Raw genomic sequence first — 15077 nt, 5'->3', positions numbered from 1 at the left:
GTAGCAAGGATACCAAGTAGTCTGCCTTTTAGTTTGCTATCTAATGCTTTCCAAAGGAAAAATGTTCTTTCTTTATCCATTTTCTCCAAGGTAAGCCTCACCTCGCAATTTTCAGTTACCAAGACACTCCACTCACACACAGCCCAACCACAGAGATGCAATGTAAAAGCGGCTCCCTTTGCATTGCTCAAGGGCACATTTACGATATGTTGATTATTCACTTCCTCCCACACAGGTTTCATACATATTCTCCATTCAGCAGAATGAGCAACATTCGAGTCACAAGCTTCCCTGACCTTTAAGCTTCCACTGCAGCCATTTAAAAGCAACGCGAGCTTTGAAATGCAAGGCGTAAACCTACCCTCACACCACCTGCCAATCATACGGCACATTACGACAGACAGATGTTCATTTAGCCAATTGGTTGTCTAGTGGCATGTACAGATGTTACCTACGCCCAGGAGATGCTTTGAGTGGCAGGTCCAGATGTTGGAAAAAGTGAATCAGCTGAAAAAACGTGCATGATGTTGCAGATAGGAAAGTATAAATGCACACATTAACATAATTTCAATATCAGTTACAGTAAACATGTAAGATTTTTTTTTTTAAAGTGGCAAATGCTGTAAAATAATGGTCACGGTCAACAGTTGACTACTTAATCTTTGACAACATGATCAGATTGCATCATTGAATTTATCCCTTTGCATTACATTGTGTCATTAGTAAACACTAATATTTTAAAGTATCCCAGTTAATCCATACAGACACATAAAACAATCCTATGACACCACACACATATGCACACAGTGGCTTCTCTTAGGAGAGATACCTGAGGCACCATGCCTTTCTCCACAGAAGACACATTGTCATGGCAACGGGCTGAAGCGGCAGCTAATGGTCTTCTTATCAATTCAATCCAAATGACTCTCAGGCAAAACAACGGCTGACTCCTCAACCTGTCGTACTACACAGGCAGAGGCAAATGCGGCTCAATCGTCCGCCTTAGTCCTTGAGATTTACACAAATGTGGTTTAAAGAGGGTGAACACACACATACTGTATGCACACACACACACACACACACAGCAAATGCAAAAACACCAAATGAATGCATAGAATCCACAATTTCACTGTGCAATACGATAAACATGTTCATATGAACGCTGTTTATACACACATACAAACACACTCCATCATGTTGGCAGGTTCATAAGGGGATTTCACTTTCATCTCCATCTCTACTGGACACACACACACACACACACACACACACACACACAGGCACGCAACTGTGTCCCTGTGGAATCCATCTTCATTTGCTGTATTTGAGAGCAGCCCTGCGATTCAACTCTGCTCTCCTCCATAACTCATCCTTATGACTCCAGATGCTCCTCGCTGGTCTTAGCGGTGTGACACCCAGTGAAGTTCATCAGTGTGCAAATAAGATATTTGAGTGCAAGCAAATGTGCGCACAGGTGATTTCTGCAGCTCAGTATGGTAGTAATTACGTTCATATCGGACGATGCCACAACTCACAGTTTGCATCCAATGCCAAAGATATTGTACAAAGTGAGCATTTTTAAACAATCGGTGCGGGTTGCAAAAAAAGAGTGTATGTAGGTTGTATTTTGAATGCATCTTTATTCATATTTGTAACTAAAACTCTGAAATGAGCTCAGTATCATTCTTATCTTTGAATTCCCTTTAATCTGCTAGTGCAACACACTCTGATTAATATTCCCCCATCTGCTTCCTACTAGTTTTTGGAAGCAAAGTACAGTTAATTATAAATACACTGTCATCTAAAGTACCACTTTGTTTGTTTGTGTGTGTGTGTTTGCATGTGTGTGTGCAACTATGCGTGTTTTGGGTGGTGTTTGCTTGTGTCTGAGGCAGGTGTACTGAGTGTGATTAATACTTTGACAGACGATAAAGCAGAGAAGCAAAATTAGATTAAAAAGACAATTAAATTTTTCAAGCTGTGTACCTCTGCTTTTTTTTTTTTGCAAATGGTACCAGCGGCACAATATACAATGTATGTGCAGTAATATAAAGCACATTAGGCCAGTGTTGAATGATGTATGGAAATTATGCAATATTTAACATTCTGAGCTAATATAAAAAGAGGATGGGAGAAGAGATGTATTTATATATAATTCAACGTACTGGGGCTAACAGTTCAGAAGGCCTATGATTTGCCGGGGGATTTGGCAAGCTATGCTAAGCTAAGCTAAGGCTAGACTGGGCTGCACTAAGCCGGCTGGTAATAAGAGATTTGGTAGAGAGTAATCTGTCGGTGTGCCAAACTGGCGCTATCCTGCGGGAGCTCATTAGCTTAGCATTCTGCCTCAGTGGTCCTGCCTTGAATGAATGGGAGCACAAAGACAGAAAGAAGCATTCGATGTGCTGCCTCCCACAGATCATTCTTCTGCCCATTTTTTTTCTTTCTAGCCTTTTTTCTATCCTTCCTTCCTTCGCTTTTCCATCTTACTCACTCGCTGGCTGCATCAGATGACACCTCTACATCACTTCGCTCTCAAAATGTTCCAGTCACTTCCCAGAGCCTCACTTTCAGATTCATCAAACATATATCTAAAGTCAGTAAATGAGCCAAGCAGCCTTTTCTCAAAAAATCCAAATCTGGCCCTCCACCAAAAAGATTCTCGCCTGACTGAAGCTACCTCACTCAACTTTCCCTCACTTTTTGTTTCACTTTAATGGTAACTCAAACAGGGGAAAGAAAAAGTTTAACCTGGCTTAACAGTTTTCTCCTTTTTGTCAAAGCTTTTGTGCACCATCTGCTTCTCCGTTACAGTTAGCCCTCTCTGCCTGACAGCCAGCGAGACGTTTTACATCTCTATTGTGCAGCAGCGGAGGTACACCTCCCCTCCCCGGCTACAAAAGACAGGTGAGCCAACAGTCAAGGATTCCCATTAATAGATGTGTGGAGGTGAGAGCCAGCTTCTCGCTGGAAACGAAGCTCTGCCGTGTCTCCGTGGTGCTCTTTGACAGCAATGACTCAGGCCCACCTGTGCAGTCTGATATATGAACTTTAAACCTGCAGTGTGGAACTTTTACATATAAATGAACATCCTTTACATTCAAGGCCTTGCCATACAAGTTCACACAATGCTGATTGATCCTATCACCGCCAGGAAAATCTCACTGTATTTCACAGTACAGAGAGTTTTTAAATCGGGTGTTTGTGGCGATAAAATAATTTAACCATGCGGCTCTTCTAGACTTTCCAAATGTTATCGGACCGAATGGATCAAATTCTGATAGTGAAATGAGTTATTTTGCAGGGGTTGTGTGACGCTCAAAACAATTTATCCCCTGTTTTACAGCCACAACAGTGGCGACGGAGTAGGCTACGAAGCCTATGATGTAAGCACGTGTCGACAGTGTTTTTGTAATTATTCTCACTGCCAGATGGGGGAGACAAAAGTCTCTCACCCCAGCTTTAATTAGAGGCTTTTTAATTGAGATGCCACCTGTGTGAGTTGGGTTATTAAGAGGGGATTGCCTGTGCTGTCTTAATGATAAGTAATGAGAATGCATCCTCTGTGGAAATCAAGCCTCACTCCCGCATCTGGAGCCAATCAGGTTGCCTGTTACAAGATGTGCTCTCTTTGACATATAGATTGTATAAAGAGCTTTCAGAATAATATTTCATGTTCATATGCACATGCATGCACAAAAAGTGCATATGCAGTCATGCTGGCAGTGCAGCCTGAGTGATACCATGGGGGAAAAGAAAAGACACAAGAAAGACAGACGTGAAAAATTTAAACGCATGGAAATATCGGTTTTATGAGCCCCATTATTTAGCAGTTCTTGGAATGGAGCGTAACCGATCAAAGCCCTCACGCCTCCACTGTTGGGAATTTTCAGCGTTCCAGGAACGAAAGTTGTCACTGCATCCCTCTCATCAAAAAAGAAAAAAAGGCTTTTGATCATTTACAATCACAGGATGGCATGCATTATTCTGTGCCACACACACACGCACACACACATCATCCCTACTACATCAGGCAGCTAGATTATTAATCAAGAGATTTGCCATTTGTGAGTCACTTTTACATGCACCATGGGGAAATGGCTGGGCAATTTGTTCACAAACACACAGATGCACAAATATGTAACTACACACAGATGCAAAGCTTTCTTTGCATACCTATGAGTTTTCAACCAATTAAAAAGCAACCAGTTTCAAAATTACTGCAAATACAACATACTGTACATCACATAACAAGACTTATGTAGCTAAATGTACACTTAAAGCCCTTCCTTCACTAAGGTTTTGTGTATAACTGAGGAGAATGTTGTATGAATTACAGAATAGTACAGAGGGGACTAAATCCGATGAACAGAACCAGCCAGGATCAGCAACGGGAGGACCGGGGATCAGAGCCCAATCCCCTCTGACATACTTCACAAGCATTTCTGCCATTCCACTGATGCTGCTGCATGTTACACGCAATGAGAAGAAGGGAAAATTTGTCGAAGCTTTGTGAGGGGGAGGGGGGGGGGGGGGGAGCAGAGGACACAAGAAAAGGCAGAAGCGAAGGAAAAGAAGGGGAAGACTTCCTGGCAGTTTTGAACAGGAGCCGAGTTACAGTGGAGGGACATGCACCCTAGAGGCGAGGATATCTTTGAAGTGCTGCTACATCAAAGCACACCCCCTTTCATACTCATTTTTAATCTTTCTCTATCCCCTACAGTCATCATTTCTTCTGTTTACCATTCTCCCTCAGTAAATGAAGAGGCTGATTGACATACGTAGAGAGGGCTTTGTCTACCTGGGGCTACCGGAAAGGTACACACCTGAGCCTGAAGCTTTAGGTACTCGCACACTGCAGCTTGTCCAAAGGTGAACGTCTTACTTTCATTTTACATGTTTTAATTTCAAAATGTTTCAATAATGTTGTTAAGGTTAGTTTAGCTTCTGCTTCTATTGTTTTCCTTAAATTTTCTTCTCTTATTTTCACCATGAGATTCAGATTTAAGATTTTGAGAGAAATATATCGACATGTTGAGATGAGGATGCAATTCCAACATGAACAGTTGGTGGTGGTATTGAGCTGTAAAAGGCAGCAAAGTTGAACTGAAGGAGAAGAAGACCTCCGAAAAACATTTATGAAAAATATGGTAAGAGAATGCATTTGCATGTATTTTTTAGACTTTGAGGATACATACAGTGCCATAAGGCTATTGAACATTTTAAACATTTCAAAGACTGCATATTTTTGTCTACTAAAGCATACATATCTGCTCTGTAAATCACTTGTCCTGTGTTCTCCTTTGGGGAAAAAAATCATCAACCAAAAGAGATAAATTTAGGTTTTTAAATGACTTGATATCATTTTATAATGGTGTCCAGAAGTTTTACACTATTTTGATCAAATACCCTTCCATCATCCACCTATGTAGTTGGAGCAAATCTAATCTAATCCAATCAAAATGTAGCGTTCTATCATAGGCAGAACAGCCGGTCACACTGAGCCTGATAGCATCCTGCTACACAACACAAGAGCCACAGACGCTGAACAGCAACCCACATTAGCTTTCCTGTTAGTGTCCTTTTCAAATTTCAAAACATAAACACCTTGCACTTGTTCTGCACCTTAGCTTGTTGAACGAGCCACCAAACAAACTGGGGAAAGATGCACCGCTAATGTCAGTTAGCGGCTAGATAGCCAATCAGCTGCTCAGCTGCAGCATATTAGACAGCATGTAAACATACCTGCAAATATCACTTCAGACCCATTAGATGCTGGTTTGGTCATTGCTCTTCAAAATCCCTGTTAGCGACACTCTGTCTGTCTATGACTTGGAGCTACAGCAGTTTGTTTACTTTGTCTTTGTTCTGTATGGTAGCCTGCTAGCTAATGTCAATCAAACAAACCTTGCTCCCCCGCTTCCCCTCCCCAAGCTGGCTAAGACAAAAAGGAGCATTTTTGGTATTTCCCCAAAGACCTTTTTCATTTTAATGATACATAATATATAATAAAACTGTTAACAATACATTTAAAAAGACATGTTGACATTATTGTGACTGCAAAGAGGGATAATTAAATGTGATTTCAGTTGGACCATAACTTTAAAAAAAAAATGGACCCAGAATGTACTGCAAACATTTCATATATATCTGACAAATATGGAAAAATGTTTACAGGAAATGATAACCCAAATATGTGGCGGGACATATATATACTGTACCTTTTAGCATTCAGCAATTGCCACAGTTTCAGATGCATAGGATGGGAACTGTGGCCAGTAAAAGGCCAAACTTTAACAGACACATCTGTCCAAGGATGTGAAAGAATTTTATGAACATGCACTATATTAAAAATGCACACCGAGAGATACATACAGAATAAAAGCTCTGTATAATCTTTTTTTCATAATCAGAATTTGTAGGGATTTAGCGTAAAGCTCTCCGCATGCTTGAAGCGAGAAATGATATACACTGTGATTCCTGTTATTATGACCTTTGACACTCATTTGAATTCCTGCAGGTTTCATATCAATCAGAAGCTTCATCTGTTCGGGCTCTTCAACCGGTGGATTGTGGAGCAGAGACGTGTACAGGGATGTTTACAGATGGGTAGAGGGAAATTATGAGACAGAACATCAAGAGCAATACACACACACAAAACCACACACATGACCACATCTATCACCCCCATGTGATTGGCCGTGAGTTGAATTCATATTATCTGGTTGCCTCTCACAGCCATCTCATAAACCAAGTTGATCTCTCTCACACACCACCTCTATCACCACATATCTATCCATCCATCTGGACTGGAAAAGAGTTGTAATTAAGGAGATAATTCATTTTTAAACCCATAGAACATTAATTCCAAGCTACCTTCCATCACTCCTTGCAACAAGTTTTATTTTTATTTTTGAAAAACAGTAGGGTTTATCTCATGTTTTGACAAAACTGTGACCCATATTATTTAACCTCAATTCCCAAGCAGAGACTTGGATCCAAAAGAGAACGTACAACAACTATAAATACTGCTTTTGTGTTTTAACTAAGCGACAGCAGCACTAGAAAGAGACAAAAAGAAACTGTTTTACTGCCGGATGAGAAATGACAGGAGGGAGCTCAAGCATGATGGACTCCAGTGGTGTTCTTTCTCCCTCTCCCTCCCCCCCTGTTCTTTTGTCTGTTTATTGGTAAAAATGCTCTACTGTAGCTACCTGTACACACATACATAGGATGATTTGCAAGCAGCTGTCACACAAAGGATGTATGGTGGTGGGGCGATATCCTCTCAAACGCGTCAGTGCGGAAGGCTTCTGTTGCCACATCTGTCACATTAGCAGGACAAACATGGAAGGAGATACCTGAAGAAAAAACCTATCAATGCAGAAATACATCTACGCATCTTTGATATACTGTATGTCACAATTTAAACAGCTTACTTTCTTTCATCAGCCCTGTGAGTGAAAGATTCAACCATGTTTTATTTCTCCTCAGCTCAAGCAATGATTCAAGGACGATTCACTCAGATTAAATTGGCTTAATGGCAGTATAGTGTGCTACATGTGTTTAACATGAATCAGCATGAATGCAACACCAGGGACAGCAGTTTTCAGAGGAAAAGCTCTAAAAACTCACTGTACACTACTTGCCTAGCTCCAAATGATAGACAGTTAAAGACTATCTGGTAAACAAAGTGGAGTATTTAGCAGCTAAAGACCAAAACAGAGCTAAAATGAGAATGAATTTTGGGCTTCTATTTCTCAGGTGGCCGTAAAGACATCTCTAAATAAATGCTAACGTTGCTCTGTGTTTGTTTGCAACTGTTTGCTAACATGTTCACTATAACAACGACATAATGATAATATTTTGAGGTTAACAGTTAATATTAGCAATGCTAGCATATTTACTTTATCTTAAATTGTAGTCTCGCAATACCAGACCTCAGAGATCTCCTCCTACATAAGTCTACGGTAGCTGCTTGAACGGCGGCAAGAACAGCCACTAACAAACCTACATCCCTTACATTTTGTCAAGGACACGCCTTACCGGACATGATGCTTTCCCCCCCATTCTCCTCTGTAGTGAACGGCATGTCACCGCCCCAGTATGAAGGGCCACCCTAAAGACTTTGGATTGGTTCTGCAATGCAGGGTTTTTTTAAAAAAAGAATTGAATCGTTTCCACCCAGTTTTAACAACGAGACCTGGGAGATTGTCCTCAGTGTCTATGAATGAAGTGTTTAGAGGCTGACCTGTCTACTTAAATTGAGGAATCCGATATCTCCACTCAGTTGTAAAGTTTGTAGTAAGTGATTGTGTTAGTAATGCTCTCTGTTCTTAGCTCATTTTAGCCACTAGTATTTTTATTTTTGCTTTCAGGATGGTTTGATTTTGATTTAGTTTTGTCTGGAGGTTTTTATGTGATCCTCTTGACCAGGTGTCCGTTGCAGAAGAGGTTACTGACCTCAAAGAGACCTTAATAGTTAAATGAAAGTTAAATTAAAAAAAAAAGAAATTCCATTCATTCAAGGTCTTACAGTTGTATCTTGTAGCTCAATTGTCATCTCTTCATTCATTGTCTATAAAACAATAGCTGGTTTTGTATCCAAGTCACATTCATACAGCTTACAGAAAGAGTAGTGCAAATACTGATTATGGAGCATGAACATAATTCATTCTCTAAATATGTGCAGTCCTCATGCTTCATACTGCATTGTTTGATGGCTTTTTATGTCTCTAACAAAACTTCTATGGGAGATTTTAGCACCAATAAACCTGGACTTTTTCTTTCTAAAAGTCATGCTTACAGCAGCTGACATGACTAATTATCACCAGATGGAGGGTCATATTTCCTGTCCTGACATCATATTAATCCCATGAGACAAGAACGCAGAGTTAGTAGGCTGCCTGTCATCATTAGATTAATGTGACAATAGGTTATGGCCATGCTGCTGTCATGGTTCTGCTCTGTTAGATCTCCACTAAGCTGGGAGAAAGATAAAGCAAATGCTGGAGAGTTTTAGGTTAATTTGTTGTGGTGGTGTTGTTTTTTTTTCAGTGAACATTCAAAGACACACCATTTCTTCCACTTTTCAGGTCCAACAAGCTGTTTTGTTTTTGTCAGCATGATGGCAGGAACGTCAGGGGATCACACTTTCAGTTTCCACAAGACTAGATTTTCGAAATCACGAGGCATGTGACAGGATCTGCTCGCTCAACAGAACAGAAAGTTGTGACGATATGGATCCTTATATATTATGGATGATTTGTCTTTCACTGTTTGAACTGTCGCTTTCCATCTGTCGCTTTCTCCATGCGTGTGTTTATAATTTAACCCCCATGTGCTGCTCCTAATTACTTGTCCTTTTTTTGGCAACATCCTTTTACTGTATCTCTCTCCATATTTTGCACACAATATCTGTATTTGCGTGACTGCTTTTCCTGAAGTAAATATAAGCAAGTCTGAGCCCTTACTGGATATGACATGTTAAAGCAGCCATATTTCTGATGCCATTTTGCACGTAAATAATGCAACATATGATGAAAGTATTTTCCCTCAATTGTTTGAGAGCTGCTGCAGAGGATGATATGACGGGAAACATGAAACATCATTTAGCTATAGGCTGACCTGACTTTTGCATCCAGACTCTATAGATTGGTTAATAAGCAGTTGAATGCAATAGTTTATCTCTTATATAGAATAAAAATATTCTATGCAATTACAGGATTTTTTTTGTGCTGCTAGTTAAAGAAAACTGGTTAATGAAGGACTCAGCAGAAAGCTTTGTGTTTTTATTTCTGCATTTCAGAAGATGTAGCCATTACTGTCATGCCTACGCTTCGCAGCCTGACAGTTTCAATTGTGGAGTGAGAAACAGCAACTACATTTTACATTATTTATGCTACATTTCCTGGTGGTTGCCTCACACACACACACTCTTTTGTTATGTTTAAGTCAGTTTGCCACTTCCTTGCTACTTTTTTGAACAAGTACTGTTTCACACTAATATACACACACACACATCCCTAAACTCTTGAGACTGATCTCAGGAACATAGAGGAAAAAAAAGGGAAGTCTGTCCACTCTGCAGAGCATCTTGGTAAAGTGTGATCTAATGAGGAAATAGAGGAAGCTAGCCTTCCCCTCTCTGTGTCACTTTCACAATCATGAACAAGCTTCACCCAGCTCACTGGCGTAACAATTTCGCAGCACAACGCGGCCACTTAGACTGCAAAAAGAAATACAGCAGACCAAGACCAATTAGCACTGCTGTCGTGGATGTCATGCAGTTAAAACTCCTATGTAATGCAAGCAGGTGGAACGTTAACAGCTTTCTAACATAAGTGTAGTAGCCTATACAAACTCACAGTGTAGAAATATAGCATGAATGCCAAGTACTTGTTTTGGCATCTGTAAAGAATGGAGTTTTAGGTGCCAGGGCCATCTCAGCATGCATTGAACATGAGATTGATAGCATCTTCCACTGTATCTATCTGAGGCTATAGCCATGCTGGCAAATCATCTGTTTTTCCAGTGATGTGCTTAAGGACACACAGGAATTCCTGTCATGAAAAGAGGTACAGAGTTAATGACTTGTGACCCTGTCGTGGAAACAATTTTATCACCCATAAGCTCCTTTAATAATAATAATTCCTCTGCAGTTTAAGCTGTGTAAAGTCCAACTTGACTCACATCCTCTTTGCAGGCAAAAATTATGTCAATATGTTTTTAAAATGTATTGTTAATAGTTTTGTATTATTAGAATAAAGAAAAAGGTCTCTTTGGAAATATCAGAAATGCTTCTTTTTCTCCCAGCCAGCTGGAGGGGGACACGTCAGACATTTATTTGATCGACATTAGTAAGCAGGCTGCTGGTGTTACACTGTACAGAACAAAGACAAAGTAAACAAACGGCTGTAGCCACACGTTATGAACAGACAGTGTGTCTGCTAACAGGGATTTTGAAGAGCAACAACCAAACCAGCATCTAACTGGGCCTAAGTGACGTTTGCAGGTTTAGCTGAGCATCTATCTAGCTTGCTATCTGATGTTAGCTGTTAACTGACGTTAGTTGTACACTTTTGAATGTTTGGTGGCTTACTCAACAAGCTAAGGCGCAGGACAAGATGTGTGCTCATGTTTGTAAGTTAGAAGGAGAGATTAGCAGGAAAAGCTATTGTGGGTTGTTGTCATTTGCGCTAGAATAGGGGGGGACAACGAGACTTTCAGGTGTTATGGTAATAAAGTGGTAACATCTAAGCCAGATCTTTAAATCCAGTCATAATCAGAACACTGTCAGAGGACCGTGAGTTGCCTATTATTGCTGCCAGTTCAGACTAGTTTAAATAATTTGACCACCAAATACAACATTGGGCCCTATTTCTCGTGATAGTGCAATGACCAGCGCAAGCAGCACACGCACAGTTTGGTATTTTCCTGACCTTGAAATTTGCTTTACCCGTCTGTGCGGTATTGTGGTGCCCAGTGCTGCATGCATGGTGAACTGCAGGGAGGAGAAGCACAAATAGGCTGTGCAAAGCGAGTTCTTGGTGTTTTTGTTGAAAATGGGTCTTAAATGTCTCAGAACTACGTCTGTTTCTGGAGCAAAGTGACTCCACTGCCACTTGGTGATTTTATCAATAAATACTTGTAAATGTGCTACAATAAGAGATTAATGCTTGAAATATAAATAAGTTATTTCAATTAAACATTCTCCAACCAAAATCAGCACAGAAAATAAAATTTGATGTGATTAAAGCATCTGTATTGATTTGTAAATGAATGTGAGTGATTCTTACAGTATCTGTTGTCCACAGCTGCTTTACTGCTGTATGAAAAGTTTCTCCTTCAGTTCATTAAATCCCTGCAGCATCTGAAGGCAGCAGGACTGATATGGTTAATAAATCTGCAGCCTCTGAGAGGTGCCACGCCAGAGCGCAGTGCCGTTACGCACGGCAGTTCACTGGGTTTACCTTCATTAAATTGGCTGACAACGACACCAGGCCTCTGCAGAACAACACCTCTACACACATCAGACTGGTCTGTTGTAACTCGATATTCTATCTATCCTTTTTAATGAATGACATGTTGGGTTACCAGGGCTTATCATAGTCTCCTTTCCAACTTTCTTTTCAGCGAAAGTAGCGTCTCATGTTTTATTCTTGAGACACATTGCAGCGCAAACACTGTTGTATAACATTAATTACTAAACTATGACCATTTACGAGGTGAGATAGGCTGCATTAGAGATATGGCTGAAATAGTGTCGGTCTGATCATGACTAGTATGTCATCCAAAGCTGGATGTACCCCCACTTAAAAAACTCATTCCAGCGCCGTTGGTTGTTATTCAGAGTCTGTGGTTGTGTAGCAGGATGCTATCAGGCTCAGTGTGACCGTCTGCTCTGGAAAGCGACAGTTCAAACGGTGAAAGACAAATCAAAAACAAAACAATGCTACATTATTACTTTATTCGAGATTTGATTTGCTGTATCTTAATGAGGACTCCGCCTATGTAAGCAGATGGTGGAATGGTAGTTCATGGAGCTAAAGCAAAACTAGGGGGCGCTATTGTGAAATCAAAGAATAGAAAATATAAAATTCTCCCTTTTAGTTTTAAATTTTTTCTCAAAGGAGATCAAAGAATTTACAGAGCAGATATGTAATCTGGAATACACAAAGAAGGCAGTTTAATTTCAGTTGGACTTTAAAGGCTCTGCACTCACACATACAGGTGTTCGGGTGTTATGATGGAAAGAACGAGGCCGCCAAACTCTAAGTGTTACCAAGCACAGGTGTTACTAATCTCATTAACGATGGCTCAGTTCTATTCAAGTGTCCCGGGAAGCCATGACAGTGTGACAGTGAGCCAGCACGCACAATACCGTGACCCTGAAACTGAAGCAGCTAAATGGAATTCAGCCATCATTCATTTTATTATTTCCACCTGTGCTTTTCCCACTATGACAAGTCAGAACGTCTTCTGTGAAAAAAACTCCTATTCAACTTGAAGAGTGTTACGTAATTTATGCATCCACAGGGATATGGAAAGCACCCTCTATTAATTACACTCATAATCCACATTCCCTTGTTGATCATGCCTCTGGTGTAAGCCTTTTTCAAAATGTAAGCACATGCATGTTTGCTATTAAGTTTCAAGGGGTTCAGAATAGCATACTTTTGTCTTGGGTGCTATAAAGCTGTGCCCAATATAATACCTTGAATATGATGGTAGTTAGAGGTGTTCAGAGAGAGGAGAAAGAATGACCACCCTGTGACTTTCTCTCCACAAGAGATCATTATAACACACAATAAAACCTCTGCACTGTGGACACATACAGTATGTGTGTATTCATGTGCACATTTATGATATTTGGGCAGCAGCCTAATAATGAGTAATGTGTAATACTGGTGAATATTCATGACTACAGCAAGATCAGCAGATTGAGTGGAGATGGACATTTTGGCAGCAATCAAATGATCCTATTTATTAGCTGAGCGTTATGTGCAAGAGTTTCTACGGGAGGTAAACTTCTGTGTTAAACTAACAAGCTTCAGCTCCTTCTGAAGTCCAAATTTACATTTAAATAGTCTGTAAGAGCTGAACATAACAGTTCAATCAAATGCTTTTCTCACTGAGGGTGTTCCTGTTTGTACACATCCGCGCGCGCACACACACACACACGCATACTCTGCACATTTGTATGTATGTTGTGTGTGTGTTTGCATGGCTGTATGCTTTGTGTAAGTGTTTGCGCACATTCAGTACATGCATGTGTTGTGTATTCATGTGTTAAAGTCTGCATTGCAATCATTACACTTTCAGTCTCACCCACTTGAAAGAAAGAAAACATAGATTCAAATCAATTACGCACCAAAAGGTCAAAGTGGGAGCACAGACAAAACTGCTAATTGCTGAGCGATGAAAAGTGCCCCGGTTGATGTGGCCACAAATAGCCGAAAATAACTCTGCGGTCCTCACCTAGGCTTTGGTTTGGCACAAAGGAAGCTGAATTGCATCTCACCCTCCCAGTGACCAAATATAACTACAGTGTCTTGGCTGGTGCTTGTTGTGGTGGAGGATTCACACTTTGAGGGATGTTAGCAAGAAGAGGAGTAGGAGGAGATTTTTTACATGTTGTGCAAAAGTCTGTTAGATTTTGGCTTCAAACCTTTAATACTTTATATTTTGGCTTCAAGATATTTGGCTGATAATCTGAATAAAGATGAGTGAGCAAGTACTGTGGTGTTCAGTGTTGTCAAGAATACATCAGCAGCAAAAAGTACATGGAGACTAAATGTGTTGCTGTTGAAAAAAATGTCTCCATTAAAATGTTAGACAAGTTTTAACAAATTTTTATGTGTGAAAATATTCAACATGATGGGACAAGACTACATTATTAATTGAGCTCCAGTAACTCTGATACATCATGGCGTACAGCACCAGTCAAAAGTTTAGACATACTTTCAAGTGTGTCCAAACTTTTGACTAGTGCTGTATGTCATTGCTTTAAGATGCCATTTGTATTTTTGTTTTTTAATGGATGAATTTGTGCCATCTGATCCCTGAACCCTGAAGTGTTTTTATCAGCTGCTATGGTGACAGACAGATGGGTGACATGCAACAAGGGCTCTTGTCTGTCTCAAAAATAGGATGCTGCGGTTACATATATACTCCCTCTGTTTTTAATCCATGCCAGTGGCGTGGCTCTACTGATGAGATGACAACGTCAGTCATCTTTGGTCCAGACTGAAATATATTATAAAGAAACTGAGAATGAAGCCTACTGGCTTTGGTGGTCTTCTGACTTTTCATCTAGTGCCATCAGCAGGTTGTCATTTGTGGTTTTGAGTGAAATGTCTTGACAATAACTGGATGAATTGCCACAAATTTAGTGCAGGACATTTCATTTGATTGGTGATTTTCATCTAACTCCGTCACATTTTTTAATTTGTCCCATACTTTAGTTTATGACCTGCAAAAACAAATAACATTCCCATCAGCCTCCGTTGTACTACTTTGTGTCTAGTGTTAATTAGAAAATGTTTGCATGCTAACACACTAAACTAAGATGATGA

At 40.2% G+C, this 15077-nt stretch overlaps 2 protein-coding genes across 2 annotated transcripts in view; one reads left to right on the top strand and one right to left on the bottom strand.

Annotated features, from left to right (window-relative positions):
- Positions 1-15077, bottom strand: part of LOC121889112 — a 122355-nt gene that overhangs the window by 79541 nt on the left and 27737 nt on the right. The gene's annotated exons all lie outside the window — the stretch shown is intronic.
- LOC121889107 (NACHT and WD repeat domain-containing protein 2) overlaps positions 11963-15077 on the top strand; it is a 53045-nt gene continuing 49930 nt past the window's right edge. Inside the window, exon 1 of the mRNA XM_042400804.1 lies at positions 11963-12039. The gene's annotated coding sequence lies outside the window, so the exon portion shown is untranslated. The remainder of the gene's footprint in view (positions 12040-15077) is intronic.

Source organism: Thunnus maccoyii, chromosome 22, assembly GCF_910596095.1.
Source record: "Thunnus maccoyii chromosome 22, fThuMac1.1, whole genome shotgun sequence".
In the NCBI taxonomy this organism is placed as follows: domain Eukaryota; kingdom Metazoa; phylum Chordata; class Actinopteri; order Scombriformes; family Scombridae; genus Thunnus; species Thunnus maccoyii.
Note: the sequence above shows the minus strand (reverse complement) of the source record. Positions and strands in the feature narration are given on the sequence as shown.